General features: G+C 49.0%; 1 protein-coding gene across 1 annotated transcript in view; it reads right to left on the reverse strand.

The window, feature by feature from the left end:
• Window positions 1-255: 255 nt before the first annotated feature.
• The window catches only part of GLB1 (galactosidase beta 1), a 108025-nt gene continuing 91161 nt past the window's right edge, over window positions 256-17119 (reverse strand). The window contains exons 27-29 of the mRNA XM_075055874.1: window positions 16892-16965; window positions 3513-5594; window positions 256-2554 (exon numbers count right to left, since the gene is read on the reverse strand). The gene's annotated coding sequence lies outside the window, so the exon portion shown is untranslated. The remainder of the gene's footprint in view (window positions 2555-3512; window positions 5595-16891; window positions 16966-17119) is intronic.

Consider the following 17119-nt stretch of genomic DNA (forward strand, 5'->3'; position numbering starts at 1 on the left):
TTTCTCCCTAAAAGATATACTGAAGTTTTATAATAAAGATACTGCATGTAGTGTAATTGCACCTGAGGAACCTATTTCATCATTAATTCTTTCAGCTCATGCATTTTCTTCTGTCCTGGGCAGTTCTACAAAACTGACAATCCCTCTAGCTGCGTCTTCTCTCCCTCCTCTCCCTCCCTCCCTCTTCTTCCTTCCCTGGGGAAAAAAAAAGTGGCAAGTAAATTGTCCTTTATTCTAGAAATTTAATTTCCTATAAGAGTCTGCCCTTGTAGTGTTTCCGCACATACTGAGTACCCTTGGGCTTACCTCCTAGAGTAAAGCAGAACAAAACACAAAATACAATCCTTTTAAACCACTGATCTTCTTTGGATAGGATTTACTATTTTAATGTGTACTCATATTTGCAATCTGCAAGGTACAATCCTTTGCAAGAACGGACCATAACAGAAGGTGTGTAAGAAATACATGCTGCCTCACGTAGGCCATGACACACATTATCCAAACTGTAAAGCAAAGACTATGACCAGAGGAAAAGGTTCAGCTGCTGCCTAGATCCCAGGAACAGGATTGCAGCCAGGCGCAGCAGTACAGCTGCTGCCTTTTGGGTGCCTTACCACCCTTGGGCAACCAGGCTTTTTTTGTATATGCAAACACTCAGATGTTCTAGAACAGGATTCACAAAAATTCAGGACAAAGCCAAAGGGTGGTGGGCAGGAGGACAGCACCAGCTATCTCCTGTGCAGATTCACAGCATGAGCCCTCTAGATCAGACCTTGCCCAGCTGAAGCACAAGAGATGGGAACAATTTCTGCAGCCCTGTCCTGCAGCCTTTGTGTGAGTGCTTTGGGACAAGTGCTGGAGCCCATTTGCCCCAGCTGGCAAGAGGATGGCCTTTCCCTGGTGCTGTGGAGCATCTCTGCTAGGGGATATCTCCCTCTTTTCAGAGGTTTCATTGATTGCTGTTGTGTAGCTGTTGGAGTGAGGCTATGACCCAGGGCTTCCCCACAAGGGCTGTAACCCTGCGCATGATGGTAGCATAAATGTGCAGAGCCTCCTTTGCAAAGTCTTTCACTTCTCTAGTTCTTACTAGAGTCTAAAGGGCATCTTCCCCCTCCTGCTGCCTCAGCACCACTTGCAAACCTTTCCAGTGAGGGGGCAGGAGACGCTATTTGTGGCTCAGAGGATTTCCTGCCAGAGGCAGCTGCCTTCCTCCATCACAGCAGCAACACCAGGAGCTCTGAGCTGGACCTGACCTCAACTTCTCGTCACAGCCCAACTGCTTCAAGCTGCTACTACTGCCTTCCTGTGCAAAGGGAGAAGGTGAGACCCACATCCGGAGGCTGCATGGCTGGCAGGACCTGCCCTGTGTCGCTGTGGGCAGCCAGGAGCATCCCTGCAGGTCTCAGAGCTCCTCTCCTTTCTGAAGGGAAAAGCCTGGGAGCAGTCTGCTGCCCTGCCAGTGTCTGTGAGGGCACTGAGAGCACAGGAGAGCAGGAGGCATCTTCCTGTGTCTGTGTAAGCTGCTGGGTATCTTGAGGGTAACGCCAAATTTTACGGTCATCCCAAGAACTGGGAGCACAAGAAGCACCCAGCTGCTGAGGCTAGACCATCCTGCACAGACCCCATGCCTTTTCACCTGCTTGCATAAAAAGTACCCACCACAGTTGTTATATTGGTCCTGCTCCTATCTTTATATCCTGATCTTGCTTTTTCTTTTTGCTGAGATGATGCAGGTTAAAGAGGATTCAGGATGATGTTGGCACATTAAACAGTCAGATATTCTCTTGTTCTGGCCTCAGCGTGTCATCTTAAAACAGAGACCAGAGTAATTGATACCCACATTCAAGCTTAAACTTAAAATACATACTTGTTTTCTTTTGATTTATTGGTGTTATTTGCACCAGAGAGTCCCTTCTACAGAGGGTCTCTGTTATAAAGATGGAGTCCTTGTCTGATGCCACCCATGACGCATGTTCGGATGGAAAGGCACTGACAGGCTGGAGCATTGCAGTGGCATCACTGGGGCTTGTCTTGCACAAATGTCACTTGCTGCACTGTACAAACCTGTGCAGCACTTGTAGAGAGAGAAAGGGTATGTTTAAGGACCCACACTGTTAAGCTACACCAGTAAAAAGTGGGATATATGAGGACATGCTAGCTTACAGTGTTGTAGTTCCCAGATCCCTTGGGAAATAGTGTAAAGTGGGACCTGGTGGATTCTTACACATCTCTCAGCTCTGAGCTGCAGGACTGCCACTTTAGCAACAGGGAATGACAGTCTCAGCATCTTGTTCCAAAACGGCATCCCGGAGTACGAAACTAGTCCATATCTGGCTTTTTCTGGCATTATTCTGAAGCCTCCTTCCCAAGGCAACATGGAGACAACGCTAATTAAATCCTTGGCAGGATCTCTGACTTTCAAGTCACTTGTTCAGGACACTGCATGCAGTCTGGGGATGAGGATGGGAACTTCTGCCTTGATCCTTTGCAGAGGAGTCCTCACAGCCAGCAGCCCAACTCTGCCTCTTTCTGCTGTGGTAACATCCAGCTACAACTGGAGGTCAGAACCAGTCGAAAGTTTTACAAGGGAAAAAAAGAAAGGTTAATGAAGGGTATTTGTGTCCCGCACCTCTCTTGGCTGAAAGATACTCCTGCACAGGGATCAGCCTGCATTAGCATGCACAAAACTCCCCAAGACCCTGGTAATTGTATCATGTCCAGGAAAATCCTGTTTTATTTTCAGCGTCTTGAAAACACTGATTTAGTATACCAGTTCTGACACACCATGGAAGTTACTAACTGTGCCAGGAGAGGATCCAGAAAGGATCATGACAGAAAAAAAAAAACCATGACTTTAGGTATTCTGTCTGGATGTAAAAAAGGTTTGGAAAATTGAAAGAGAATTACATCCTTAGTCTGAATATGCCAATTTTATCTGTAACATGCAGGCTGCCATGCATTTGTGGTTAATATTTGTACGTCAAAGGCAGCAAGTAATGCTGAGCAAAGCAAAGCTGCTGCTGTACTATGCCAGTTTTGACATACAGCTTCTGAGCAGTGTGCTTCTGCGTGTCTGTGCCCTTCTGCATAAATCTATTTCTGCTGACTTAGCTGAAATGCCAAAATGTACAGAGCCAGGTCACAGAAATCCCCGCCTCAGAATAGCAGTAGCAGGATTTGGGTTCCCCCAGCCTCTGCTGACGAGTGCATTTGCTGGGGCCTCGTCCCAACACAACACTGCTCTCATCACATGGCCAGGACTGTCCACATGCGTCTGGTGTGCTTTCCAGCAGTCTTTGTGGCCAGCGGAACCCTGGCATCAGCAGCTGGGCCAGACTTACTACGTAGGATGAGATATACATAAGAGTACTACCAAGCAAACACAATGTCTGCTGTATTACCCCAGTAAATACTGGTTTTCCTCATCATACTCTGGTATCCACATAGCCTTCCCACTAATGTTAACGAATGTGTGACATATGCATGCGCGTCTACATCACCGAGACGCTTACCCCTTTCTTCACCTGGCACTCTCTGAGGATGTTCACTCTCCATAGTCCTCCATGTGCTTGGGTTTAGAGAAGGTAAAGCACACAAGTTTTGAAAGAAATGGGCACTGAAGCACCACAACCAGCTGAGGTTTTCACATCACATCTGTCCACCATTAGCTGCCCAGGTAACCCTGTCTGTCCTAGAGCATCCTGCAGCACAGGTTCAGGAACAAGTCTATCATGCCTTCAGCAGTCCATTTTTTCCTCCTTTTTCTACAGAAAAAAACCCAAACCAGGCTGTTAACTGATGAAGTGCAGCAAGGCAGTCATTCCTCAAAGCCCTAACCGTTTGCTGACCCATACTTGGAGATAAATGCGATCTTTCTAAAAAACGTGAGCATAGTGCCCAGGGGTGTGCTGCACATGTTGAAATGATCTGCAGGAGTAAAGCATGGCCAAGCTTCAGCTCTGCCAAAGAGACTGGGCACACCAAGAAACAGAGTAGATCAGAGGGTTTCTGCTCATCTCTCCATTTCCTAACAGCTCAGCAGCACATGCATACGCTCCTCTTTTGTTTCAAAGACACCATGGTCCTCTCTGTCATGGAGGAACAGACTGTCCCGGCTTTGGCTGGAATAGAGTCAATTTTCTTCCTAGTAGCTGGTATAGTGTTATGTCTTGGATTCAGTATGAGAAGAATGTTGATAACACACTGATGTTTTTCAGTTGTTGCTAAGTAGTACTTAGTCAAGGATTTTTCAGCTTCTCATGCCCAGCCAGCAAGAAGGCTTGAGGGGCACAAGAAGCTGGGAGGGGACACAGCCAGGGCAGGTGACCCAAAGTGGCTAAAGGGATATTCCATACCATGTGATGTCATGCCCAGTATATAAACTCAGGGGAGTTGGCCTGGGGGGATTGCTGCTCGGGAACTAACTGGGCATCAGTTGGCAAGTGGTGAGCAATTGTATTGTGCATCACTTGTTTTGTATATTCCAATTCTTTTATTATTATTGTCATTTTGTTATTGTTATTATTATCATTATTAGTTTCTTCCTTTCTGTTCTGTTAAACTGTTGTTATCTCAACCCACGAGTTTCACCTTTTTCCTTCCCATTCTGTGGTGACCCTGGCTGGATACCAGATGCCCACCCAAGCTGCTCTATCACTCCCCCTCTTCAACTGGACAGGGGAGAGAAAATATAATGAAAGGATCGTGGGTTGAGATAAGGACAGTTTAATAAAGCAAAAGCAAACGTCGCACGCGAAAGCAAAGGAAAATAAAAGATTTTATTCTCTACTTCCCATCAGCAGGCGATGTCTGGCCACTCCCTGGGAAGCGGGGCTTCAGTACCAGTAGTGGTTGCTCCAGAAAACAAATGTAAATAATGAATGCCCCCCCTTCCATCTCCCTTTACTTAGCTTTTATAGCTGAGCTGACGTCATATGGAATGGAATATCCATTTGGTCAGTTTGGGTCAGCTGTCCTGGCTGTGTCTCCTCCCAAGATCTTGCCCAGCCCCAGCCTGCTGGTGAGGGGCAGGGGGGACCATTGGAGAGAGAGCCTTGATGCTGTGCAAGCACTGCTCAGCAATAGCCAAACACTGGTGTGTTATCAACACCTTTCTAGCTACCAATACAGAGCACAGCACTACGAGGGCTGCTACGGGGAGAATTAACTCCACATCAGCCAGACCCAATACAGATTCTCTCCCCCATCCCACTGGGTTGGGGTGGAGTGAGTGAGATGAATGATGATCCAAAGGGAAATACCCATTTTAGCACCTATCTCTTGACCCAGCACCCAGCCCAGGGAAAAGGTTGTGCAGGACTTGGTGGACCAGCAGCTGTCTGGGCAAGTTTCAGTCCTTCAGGAAGGCCACACAATGCTGGAGCTTTCTGCATGTTGAAGGAGCACATCTGACACCTGCCTCTGGGATGGATGCTGCCAGACTGGATGCAAATCCTTGATGAATTCTACCACAGAGGATGAGGGGAGATTTCATTTGGGATCCTCAGAAAATGTGCGTCTTTCCCAGCAGCAGGGGATTGATGCAATGTGCTATATTCCTGGGCCAGTGACAGGCCGTGGCTTGTTGCCACCAACTAAAGTGAAATCAAACACAATTTGGTTAAAAACGTACATGTCAATAGGTTCTCTCGACTTCATGACTAAAGCCGTGCTGAAGCAGTATCTCCATTATCTATTTCTAAGTTAACAGCAGCAGACAACTATTGGACCAGCAACCAGCAAATATGCAACACACATGAACAGGCATGTATCAAGTACAGCAATCCTACACAGGAATTTGGCCCCTTAGGCAGTTCTGCACCTCTCATCTCCGAAATAGCGATGACAGGCTGCCCGAGCACAAAGAACAATCAGCCCCAGCAGCACCAAGACTGCTGGGAAGCTGTGAAATGCCCAGGCATCTCCCAGCGCAGCAGGGAGAGAGGCTCACAAGCCACCCTGCGTGGTCGCTGGGACTGAGGGTGACACCTGGGCCACTCACACCACAGACACCATGCTCGGGGGAGGCGTTTCAGTGAGCCTGAGCGAGAGAGGAGCAGGCTGCCTGCGGCATTTGCGCGGAGCCTGTGGCAGGACATCCTCTGGTGCCTGCACTGGCTGGCGCAGACACAGCGGCACAAAGCACCCTCGGAGCCACTGCTGCTCCCTGGACCCACGGCACGGGTGGCTTCACGAGCCTTCCTGGGGTCAGGCTTTGTCCCCAGCCGGAGATGCCGAAGGGCACCTCTGCTTGCAGCTCACCGAGCTCCACCCCAGGCTCTTCCTATGGGGGAAGCAGTGGCCAGAGGAGACAAGACGTCAACAGGCATCAGTGATGGCAGTGGCACAGGCTGCTGGCACCTTGCGCGCAGGGGAGAGACAAGGCCAAGTGCCACTCTCAGGGAGACCTTGGCTGTGCCCTGCACGGCAGTGGGAAGCCCTGTCTGAGGGGAGCCCAGGAACCACGCAAATTTTCCACCAGCCCCGGAGGGAAGGCGGCCAGTTTCCCCCCGCTTTCAAAGAGTGGTGTCAGAGGGAGAGGAGGAGGAGGAGGCAGGTGCATAGGTGCCTGTCTGAAAATGGCAGGTGCCATTTTCTTCCCTGCCCACCCCTTCTTTCCTTCATGAGTCTTGCAAGGACAGACTGAGCCCTTCACTCCCTATCCTGCCCTGAGCACAGCAGTGCTGGCTCTTACTGGGGAGTGAGCGATAGAAATAAATGGATTGCTCCAAACAGACCTCCAGAAGAAATCTTGACTTCGAGGTGTGAATGCGTATGCAGCATGTGAGTATGAGCACAGCGATGGACAGGAACGAAGGACACAGCCATGGCCAAACACAGACTACCAGGACTGCAAAATACACTGCGAATGTATTGATTGTCCCTTGTGTTTGACTCAGCACCAGCCTTGACTGCAGCACCCACCAAGGTAGACAGATGCATGTGTCAAGAAGTGTTTGCAAACCAGCTGCCAGAAGGCAGCACTTTTCCCATGCGACAAGGGATGGAGGAAATGGGTCTTGTTCCCTAGTGCTCAGGTATTCAACTGGGCTGAGAGCAAAGAGCAACGCTGGGTGGTTTCCTTGGGTCTTTTGTCCATGCTCTCTGCAAGGCAGGCCGCATTTCTCCTTCCCTCGCTTGCAACATCTGCTTCTGTGTCTCTGCACCCGTGCACCTCTTGCACCATCCCTGCACATCTCAGTGTCCCATGTCCCTGACATTGTGCTGCCCTGAGGGGTGCTCAGCCACAGCGGTGTGGAGAGAGGGGGGGTGCTGGTGCAAATGTACCCAACAGCTTCAGCTCTCATGAGCAGCACAAGGGAGGGTGAGAGGAGGAAAAGGAGGGAAGGAGGGAGGAAAGGAGTTTCTTTTTTCAGCATTTTGAATGACAGCTTGCTGGAGTGCGGCTGTGTGGCTGTTCCTCCTGCCTGGATGAGCCCAGGAAGGAAGGGATGTGATGGCCCAGCCAATGGCTTCTTGCCCACTTTCTCAGGTCGTGCTGTTATCATTGGAGCCAACCCCACACTGCAGCCTTGGCGATGTGCTTTGAGTGATGGGATTAACTCAGGTACACACTGAAACAGGTGGATCTGAGCAGCTTGCATGCACATCACCCGTCCCAGGGGAGGAGAACACCTCCCCAGGAGACTTGACTGAGCCTTTGTCACCTCTCCAGGGCAGGAGAGCACTGTCCCCACATGGCAGCTGGAGCGAGTGGAAGCTAGTGAACAGCTCAGGAACCAGATGTGGTCACCAAGGCACAAGCGAGCCTAAGTACTAAGCTGTTTCAATGCCCTTATCCCTTCAGTATTATTTCTAATGTGGGGACAAATGTTTCTCTTCACTTTTAATACCCATTTGGGCCACACGCCTTTTGCTTGCAGAAAGTGTGCAAGCCTTCAGCTTTCTGTGGCTCTTCCCTTCACTAGCCCTCAGGCTGAAAACATTTTCATCCCTAGACATAGCTTCTCTCTCTCTCTCTGGGTAATTTTTGCCTCCCCACCTTCTGAATGAAGAATAAATGCATCTCCCACTGGTGCCTCCGAAACCACCAAAGCTGGGTTGTCTTCTTGCATCTCTCCAGGACAGTGACATGAAGGGAGGAGGCTCCCTCTGCTGGATTTTCTTTTAGAACCAAGGCACAGAAATTATTTCTGCGAAGGGTTTTGTGTGTGTGTGTGATCAGCTGGTGCCAGCACCTACACCTAAAGCTGCCAGGTAGGCAGCAGCTCTGCTGCAGGAGAGCATGGGAGGAATGAGATGCTGCTGTGGCAGGGATGCACCTCCAGAAGTGCCTCCACCCAGCTGACAGAAAAGACAAGAGGAGAGTTTTGGAGGAGAAAATAAGGGGGGGGGGGGGGGCGGGGGATTGGTGGAATTTGGGTTTTTTTGATCATGGGGAGGTTTACATAGCACTGGGCTTGCTAGTGACAGATGGCATCCAGCTATCTCAAAGGGGTAAAAGAATCCTTGCTTGTGAGATGGTGGGGCTCATAGAGAGGGCTTTAAATTAGGTTTGAAGGGGGTAAGGGATAAAACTAGGTGCAACAGAGATGAGCCTGGGGGCAGCGTGCCGATGTTAGGGGTGGATTCGATAGGCCAGCTCAAATGCATCTATGCCAATGCACGCAGCATGGGCAATAAACAGGAGGAGCTGGAAGCCATCGTGCAGCGGAATAGATATGACTTAGTCACCATCACGGAAACACTGTGGGACAACTCCTGTGACTGGAGTGCTGCAATGGATGGCTACAAGCTCTTCAGAAGGGATAGGCAAGGTAGAAGAGGTGGTGGGGTGGATCTCTACGTTAAGGAACGTTTTGACTATACAGAGCTACATGATTGTGATGACAAGGTGGAGTGCTTATGGGTAAGGATGAGAGGGGAGGCCAACAAGGCAGCTATTATGCTGGGAGTCTGTTATAGACCACCCAACCAGGTTGAAGAGACAGATGAATCATTCTACAAGCAGCTGGCAGTAGTCTCAGAATCATGTGCCCTTGTTCTCATGGGGGATTTTAACTTTCCAGACGTCTGCTGGAAATACAACACAGCAGAGAGTAAGCAGTCTAGGAGGTTCCTGGAGTGTGTGGAAGATAACTTCCTGACACAGCTGGCAGGTGAGCCTACCAGGGGAGGGGCCTTGCTAGATCTACTGTTTAGCAACAGGGAACGACTGGTGGGAGGTGTGATGGTCGGAGGCCATCTTGGGCTTAGTGACCATGAAATGATAGAATTCTCAATTCTTGGTGAGGCAAGGAAGGTGGTCAGCAAAACCACCACTATGGACTTCCGGAGGGCAAACTTTGGCCTTTTCAGGACACTGGTTGAAAGAGTCCCTTGGGAGACAGTCCTGAAGGGCAAAGGGGTCCAGGAAGGATGGGCATTCTTTAAGAAGGAAATCTTAATGGCTCAGGACCAGGCTATTCCAACGCGCCGCAAGTTGAACTGCCGAGGAAAACGACCGGCCTGACTGAACAGGGAGCTTTTGCTAGGAGTCAAGAAAAAAAGGAGAGTTTATCATCTCTGGAAGAAAGGGCGGGCAACTTGGGAGGAGTACAGGGATCTTGTTAGGTCATGCAGAGAGGAAATTAGGAAGGCAAAAGCTCAGCTAGAACTCAATCTGGCCACTGTTGTAAGAGACAACAGAAAATGTTTTTACAAATATGTTAACCGTAAAAAGAGAGCCAAGGAGAATATCTATCCTTTAATGGATACAGAAGGGAACGTAGTCACCAGAGATGAGGAAAAGGCCAAGGTACATAATGCCTTCTTTGCCTCAGTCTTTAATAGTGAGACCAGGTATCCTCAGGGAGCTACGCCCCATGAGCTGGAAGGTAAGAATGAAGAGCAGTATATACCGCCCATAATCCAGGAGGAAATAGTTAGTGACCTACTACACCATCTGGACACTAACAAATCTATCGGACCAGATGGGATCCATCCAAGAGTACTGAGGGAACTGGCGGAGGTGCTTGCCAAGCCACTCTCCATCATCTATCAGCAATCCTGGTCAACAGGGGAGGTCCCAGAGGACTGGAGGCTTGCCAGCGTGATGCCCATTTACAAGAAGGGTTGGAGGGAGGATCCAAGGAACTACAGGCCTGTCAGCCTGACCTCGGTACCGGGGAAGATTATGGAACGTTTTGGCTTGAGAGCACTCACGTGGCGAGTCCAGGACAAGCAGGGGATCAGGCCCAGTCAGCATGGGTTCATGAAAGGCAGGTCCTGCTTGACCAACCTGATCTCCTTCTATGACCAGGTGACTCACCTAGTGGATGAGGGAAAGGCTGTGGATGTTATCTACCTGGACTTCAGCAAGGTCTTTGACACTGTCTCTCATGGCATACTCCTTGAGAAGCTGGTGTCTCATGGCTTGGACAAGTGTACTCTTTGCTGGGTGAAAAACTGGCTGGATGGCCGAGCCCAGAGGGTTGTGGTGAATGGGGTTAAATCCAGTTGTTGGGGGGTCACAAGTGATGTTCCCCAGGGCTCGGTGCTGGGGCTGGTTCTGTTTAATATCTTTTTCAATAATTTGGATGAGGGGATTGAGTGCACCCTCAGCAAGTTTGCAGACGACACCAAGTTTGGAGGCAGAGTCGACCTGCTTGAGGGTGGGAAGGCTCTACAGAGAGATCTGGACAGTCTGGATCGATGGTCTGAGGCCAATTGCATGAGGTTCAACAAGGCCAAGTGCCAGGTCCTGCACTTGGGTCACAACAACCCCATGCAGCGCTACAGGCTTGGGGAAGAGTGGCTGGAAAGCTGCCCAGCAAAGACCTGGGCGTGCTGGTTGACAGCCTGCTGAATATGAGCCAGCAGCGTGCCCAGGTGGCCAAGAAGGCCAACGGCATCCTGGCCTGTATCAGAAATAGTGTGGCCAGCAGGAGCAGGGAGGTGATTGTTCCCCTGTACTCCGCACTGGTGAGGCCGCACCTCGAGTACTGTGTTCAGTTTTGGCCCCTCACTACAGGAAAGACATTGAGGTGTTGGAGCATGTCCAGAGGAGGGCAACCAAGTTGATGGGGGGCCTGGAGCACAAGTCTTATGAGGGGAGGCTGAGGGAGCTGGGGCTGTTTAGTCTGGAGAAAAGGAGGCTGAGGGGAGATCTTATCACTCTCTACAACTACCTGAAAGGAGGTTGTAGTGAGGTGGGTGCTGGTCTCTTCTGTTAGGTGGCTGGAGATAGGACGAGAAGAAATGGCCTCAAGTTGAGGCAAGGGAGGTTTAGGTTGGATATTAGCAAAAAATTCCTTACTGAGAGGGTTGTCAGGTATTGGAACAGGCTGCCCAGGGAAGTGGTTGACTCACCATTCCTGGAGGTATTAAAAAAGCACGTAGGCAGGGTACTCTATAACATGGTTTAGTGGGCATGGATGATGGTTGGACTTGATGATCTTGGAGGTCTTTTCCAACCTAAATGATTCTATGATTTTATGATTTTATGATTCTATGATTCTAAATGTCCAGCAGGGATCAGTGCAGTCGTGCTGCTGAGCTGTGCGGGGCAGCTCTGCATCAGAGAGCCCCAGTGGGACCTGGGGGCTCCATCCCTGCTCACCACGCAGCCTTACCAAGGATTTCCAAAGGATACAGCCTGAACAATATAGCTCCAGGTTCCATGGCACACTACTGACGGTGTGGTGAAGGTCACAGATGCCTGGGTTTTGCTCCTGTCCCTCCACTTGAAACAAATGCAGAAGAACCTGGCAGGGCTTCAAGCCGGAAGAGCTCTTTCTTGGGATGTAAGCCATCTGAGTGCTGCTGTTACTTTGCTTGGGGAAGCAGCGCAAGTGTCTGTTGTAGCTGCACCCAGCAACATGGTGCCGTCACTGTTCAGCAGCAGCTGGCAGCCCTAGGGGAAGAGGACGGACAGCTGCCTCCTGAGCTCAGGACCCTTTGGGAGCATTTCAAATGCACCATTCAGGCTTGCAAGCTTTTCAGGGTTGAAGTCTGCTCCTTGGAGCAATCATTTTGGATAAGCTTTTGTTGTGTCTTCAGAGAGAAAGCCAAACATGATGCAAATGGCCATGGTTTAGTCAAAGTTAGTTGTAATACTAAAAGATCCCAGTAGCTGCTCAGCATAGCAGAGGAAGTCAAAACAGGACCCTCTCTGCTCTTTTATCATCCATGTGTGGATGCTTGCAAGTATGTATGGGCATTTTTCCCCTCTACATTTAGAAAGTAGCATCTCCATAGGATATTCTCCACACTAGCCCTTTTTCTCCCTGTCTCCAAGGAATTAAATCCTCAAGGGCCATTTCTGCTACATCTCCAAAACCATGTTCTGCCTCTGCTTACTCATTCCAGCTCTGCCATGGTCTCAGCTATAACTGCTTTCCACTTGAGCAAAGCGATAAATCAAACAAAAAGAAAGAGTTTGGCAAGTCTCTGAAGTCTGCAGAGGGAAGCCCCAGTGTCACAGCACTGGGAGAGAGGAGGTTCCCAGGGCTCCCTCTGGTACCCCCAGGCAGTTACAGTTGCCCATCCGCCCTGCAAAGGAGATTCCAATGAAGCTCTCAAGAGCCAAGAGAGCCCCTTTCTGTAGACAACCACCACCATCAGGCTTTCCCACATGGAAGCAAAAGCAAGGTGCGCTGGGGAGAACAGCATTTTGATCCTTTAGGCCAGACATTTCTTTACCAAGTGCTTTAGTCCACAAAGCTTGAACTTGCCCCTGGTGCTGTGCAAAAGCCTGCCTCCCCGAGTTGACCTGGCAGCCTGGCCCCAGAGCAGGAGGAGATGCTGCTGGTGTGGAAGTACCGTTGGTCTCCCCAGATGTTGAGAGAGATAAGGTTTCAAATTTGGAAGGCAACTCAGAGGGAGATGGAATAAAAAGAAAAGGGGCTTTGCCTGCTCTTTACCCACCGTATCCCTGCACAGCACATCCTTTACTCTTGACTTCCTCCTTTGAAACCCTCCTGTGCCTTGCAGCTGGGAAGGCAGCAAACTCTACCTAGCCCTTCTCAGGAAAATCTCTCTGGTTACTAGGGATGCAATGTCTCTTTTTAGCTTGGAAAAACAAATGATGCTTTTCCCCTTCATGTATGGACCAGAATGAAAGTCTTTTCAGCACCTTACTCAGACTTTCTTATCTCTGAGCTGTCCCCTGAACACCGGAGAGTGAATAGCGGTCGAAGATGTAAAGCAGAGATATTTCTTGATGTTGCAATTGTCTTTCAGGCAGTGTTCATACCTATTTATGTTGCACTACAGGCGCACACCATGGTAATGAGCAGCACTCTTATCTAACATTATCACTAACAGCAGAATACAACAGAAAGCCTTTTCTGTCTCCTGGGGAGGTCTGTTGAGCACATCTGTGACCAGCCCGACTTAGTTTCTCTTTATGTGAAATCCTTTAGTTAAAAGCCATGTGGGTACCCCTTTCGCAAACCTCATTTCTTCATGAGGGTAATAGCCTGCTCTGTGTTCGGTTCCAGTTGAATTTTGGGCAGCGCGGGAGGGAAGGTGTTGACGACTGCCTTCAGGGAAACCCAGCTGTAAGGAGGACCTTTCTACCCAGAGGCAAGCAGTGGCTGGGGACTGTCTCTCCTGCTGTTATACAAGCAGTCCTGACCCTTATTTGCAAGGTTTTTGCTGCAAAGAGCAACACCAGAGGTGCTGTGCTGAGTATTGGTGACCCAGGAGTGGGTGCTCACCAGCACGAGGGTGGCTGTGGCTGCCTGAGCTCTGGCAACCCATGTTTTACAGGTCAGCTGCAAAACAGCTCAGCGTGTGCAGGTCCCCAGTGGGGAAGCTCCACCTGGATTATCCATACCTTTTTTATAAGGCTGTGGGAGGTGGGGGCTGGGGAGGATGCAGCCCTTCATCATACCTGTGAGGACATGGGAGACAGGTTTAGATTTGGGTGTCCTCTGAATCACAACACACCTTCTGCAGGACCCACGGCCAGGGCAGCACTGCAGGCATAACATCAGACTACCACTGGCATCGAGAAAACCTTAATTTGCCTTTCTGAATCTTATGGTTATCACACAATGAGAATGTTTCCTTAGTACCATATACTAGGAATTATCTTTCTGAAAGTTGAAAGTTCGTAATTTTGGCAGTCATAGCTCCTACTTTCAGTGTTTGGGGAGAAACCACCCATCAGCCTTTTGATGTTTTCCTGAAAAAAGTGCAGAGTTTTTTACATCTTTTGTTAAAGAAGGGGCAGGATGGGGCTGCTGGCACTTGTCAGAGAAAAAGGAGAAAAAGGTGAGTTTTGAAAATCTGCTGCTCTGGTCTTTTACTAATCCCTAAACTTTATTTTCAGCAGTGTATCTTTGCTGTTCCTGGCTAATACCCAACCAGGTATCGGTCCCCTGACTCTTTCCATGGGCACTTGTCCTAGCCATAACATCACAAAGAAACATGTAACTGGCAGAAATACCAGAACTAAACTTATACAAGAATATTTGCCTGGCAACTCACTACACCAATCAATGTGCAACAGCTCAGACAACCTGGAAGATGCTCTCCACCCCAAAACCCCCATCCAGCTCAGCCTGGACAGAGGCCCCACAAGTCTGCCTTCAGGGAGAAGGCATTTTAACCTCCCTTGGTATCTGAGGCAGGGACAGTACCTGGAGGTATTTCCAAGACTGTATTCCTACTTGTGCTGGAGGACCTCGGTATTGGTACAGCCCCCAGACAGATCAGTGTCTTGGATCACCCCACTGCACAGCCTCCCACCTGGTTTCACCCCAGATGAACTGCTTTGCGTGCCCCGGCGGTGCCTGGAAATGTGTTACGCTGCATCCCAGTTGTGGGTGCACCCGTAACACAACCCTGAGCATGATGCTCAGGTCAGGGGCCAAGAAGACTCCTTGATTAATGAACATGCCAATGCTTTAAACCCTCATACTCCTCCGGTCCACTGGAAGCCCTGGGCTGCAGAAAGATGTTACATTCAAAATCTTGTTCATAGGCAAAGAGGAGGTACAATGTATGTATAGGTAAAGCCAAGAATATATTGTTAGTGTAATGGCAATCTCAAGGCTCCAATCTTTATCAGTCTAGATCTGCTGGTCGCAGAAAAAGGAAGAATACTAATGCAGTTAAAAATTGTTTTGCACACACATAGTTTCTAGCCCTTTTCCTGGTGGTACACTCACCCTTTCCCTGCTCTGCTGGGTGCTAAGGCCGGTGGTTTCACCCAGGTGGCAGTGGTGGGGTGGGGTGTTAGAACAAGCTGTCAGCATCTCCAGCCCTTCCATGGGACAAACGTGATGTTTGTGCTGATTTTTTTTCTGCCTCCCTCTAGGATCTGCTTCGGGTCGGTTTTATGTGTTTTCTAACATGCTTCTATACCTTCTGTCTTCAGTGGTCTGCAACCTCACGTTACACCCAATTTACTGTGTGTGGTGCCCCTTATGTATGTTAGATACTGGCTTTGTTCTGTTACTGCTAAACCCAGTTTTGCCAGCTCCAGGTCTGCACTTTTTTTAACTAACCATCAGTGAGTTGTGTATAGGTGTGGGGGTCCCCAGTGCCAGCCTATGCACCATCTTTTACCAACCTGTACCTGTGCTGCATCCCGCGTCCCCACTGCTCAAGGCCTCTGCTATCATACCAGACTCATATGTCTATACACTGTACCACTGTGCCTGAGTCAAAAATATCTCATTCTGCATCGGACAGGGGGAACCAAGGGGGTGAGAGCTTTTAGATGCTGAGTATGAAGGTCCTCAGGCATTTATGTCTCCTGTGCAAGTCCTGTCCTCCTTAAGCACTTCTGCCTCTCTGAGTGGCCGCATCCTGCTTCACAATTTCACAAGGCGCCAGCAGGACCGGAGCAGAGCACATTAATACTTTCTCAGCTCAGCCCCGAAGCTCAGCCCAGGAAGCTGCCCTGCCAAAGTTCACATGTTTCATAGGGTAGGCATGAGCACTAGAGAAGAGGAAATATACATTTAAACCCAAACAGGCTTGGCTTGAAGAAGACATTGGTTTTTCAATGCAGCTATGAATTAAGGTAAGAGACAATTATATTTTACCTATAATTTGACAGAGCAGGATGACAAGAAATAGTGTCTCATGAACTCAAGGAAACTCTTCGCTGCTTAGTGCTTGGAATCTAAATGATATTTAGTTTGGGTAAAGATGATGTGGGTAATGTTTACAAATTGTGAAAGTAGAAAGGGGAACGTTTTATTAATCAAAGTGGACCAGGGCAGAGAAATTTTACTCGGTGACTAATTACTTGTGGCATCTTGTGGTAAGAGAAATATTCACCCTGGCTAGAAGTCCTCAAGGTTAAAGCAAAATGCTGATAGATGACTAGTGTGCAGCATTAGCCCAGAAGGACAGACGAAGAAGATACAGCCCTTCTACTTCATTAGATGGTTTTTGTTAGATGTCTGCAGGGATTTCACAACTCACTAGCACTGCTTGCTTTTAGTTTTGGTCAGTGAACCAACATCCCAAACATCAGTGACACTGAAAGACAGCCCAATACAGAAAATCTGGTAAGAAAGTGTGTGGTGTGGACAGACCAGCCAGCAAGAGAATGGCAGAAATCCAAAAAACATGAAACCCCAACTTTCTGTATGAGCACATTACTTAATTTCTCTGTGACTCAGCTTTCCATGGGAAGGATGTTGCACAAAGCTGTCTGCTGGGTTGGGTGAGATATTTGGGTAATACAGTGGCGGCAGCCTGTTAAGTACTTGTGTGATATAAACACAGATCCAGAAACAGCAGTTACCAAAGTCTGGTCTGTTGGGGCAAACCCTACGTGGAGGCAGTGCAGCCAGAGGCAGTACATGGGGTGACAGGATAAAAGACAGCAACTACAATGAATTATGAGGGCTTGGGCAGTGCAGAAGTCCAAAAGGGAGAACACATAATAAATTGAGAGTAAATCACATAGTAGATGTGATCTTACCAGGAAAGGGCTGGCAGCTCCAGAACTTAAATCTCATCTGGATGCAGTCAAGAAGGTGCAATGTGCGCTGCTCTCTAAAATGATGGAGATGATTTAAGAGATCTCCCATTTCTAGAGAGCCTTCTCAGATTTCTCAAGGATGCTGAGGCAATGTGAGCTTATTAATAACAAAAAGCAGGTCAGGAAGTAAATAGGCACCACGATAAAGGTGGTGAGATGACAGAGCGA

The sequence above is a fragment of the Buteo buteo genome, chromosome 2, assembly GCF_964188355.1.
Source record: "Buteo buteo chromosome 2, bButBut1.hap1.1, whole genome shotgun sequence".
Lineage (NCBI taxonomy): Eukaryota > Metazoa > Chordata > Aves > Accipitriformes > Accipitridae > Buteo > Buteo buteo.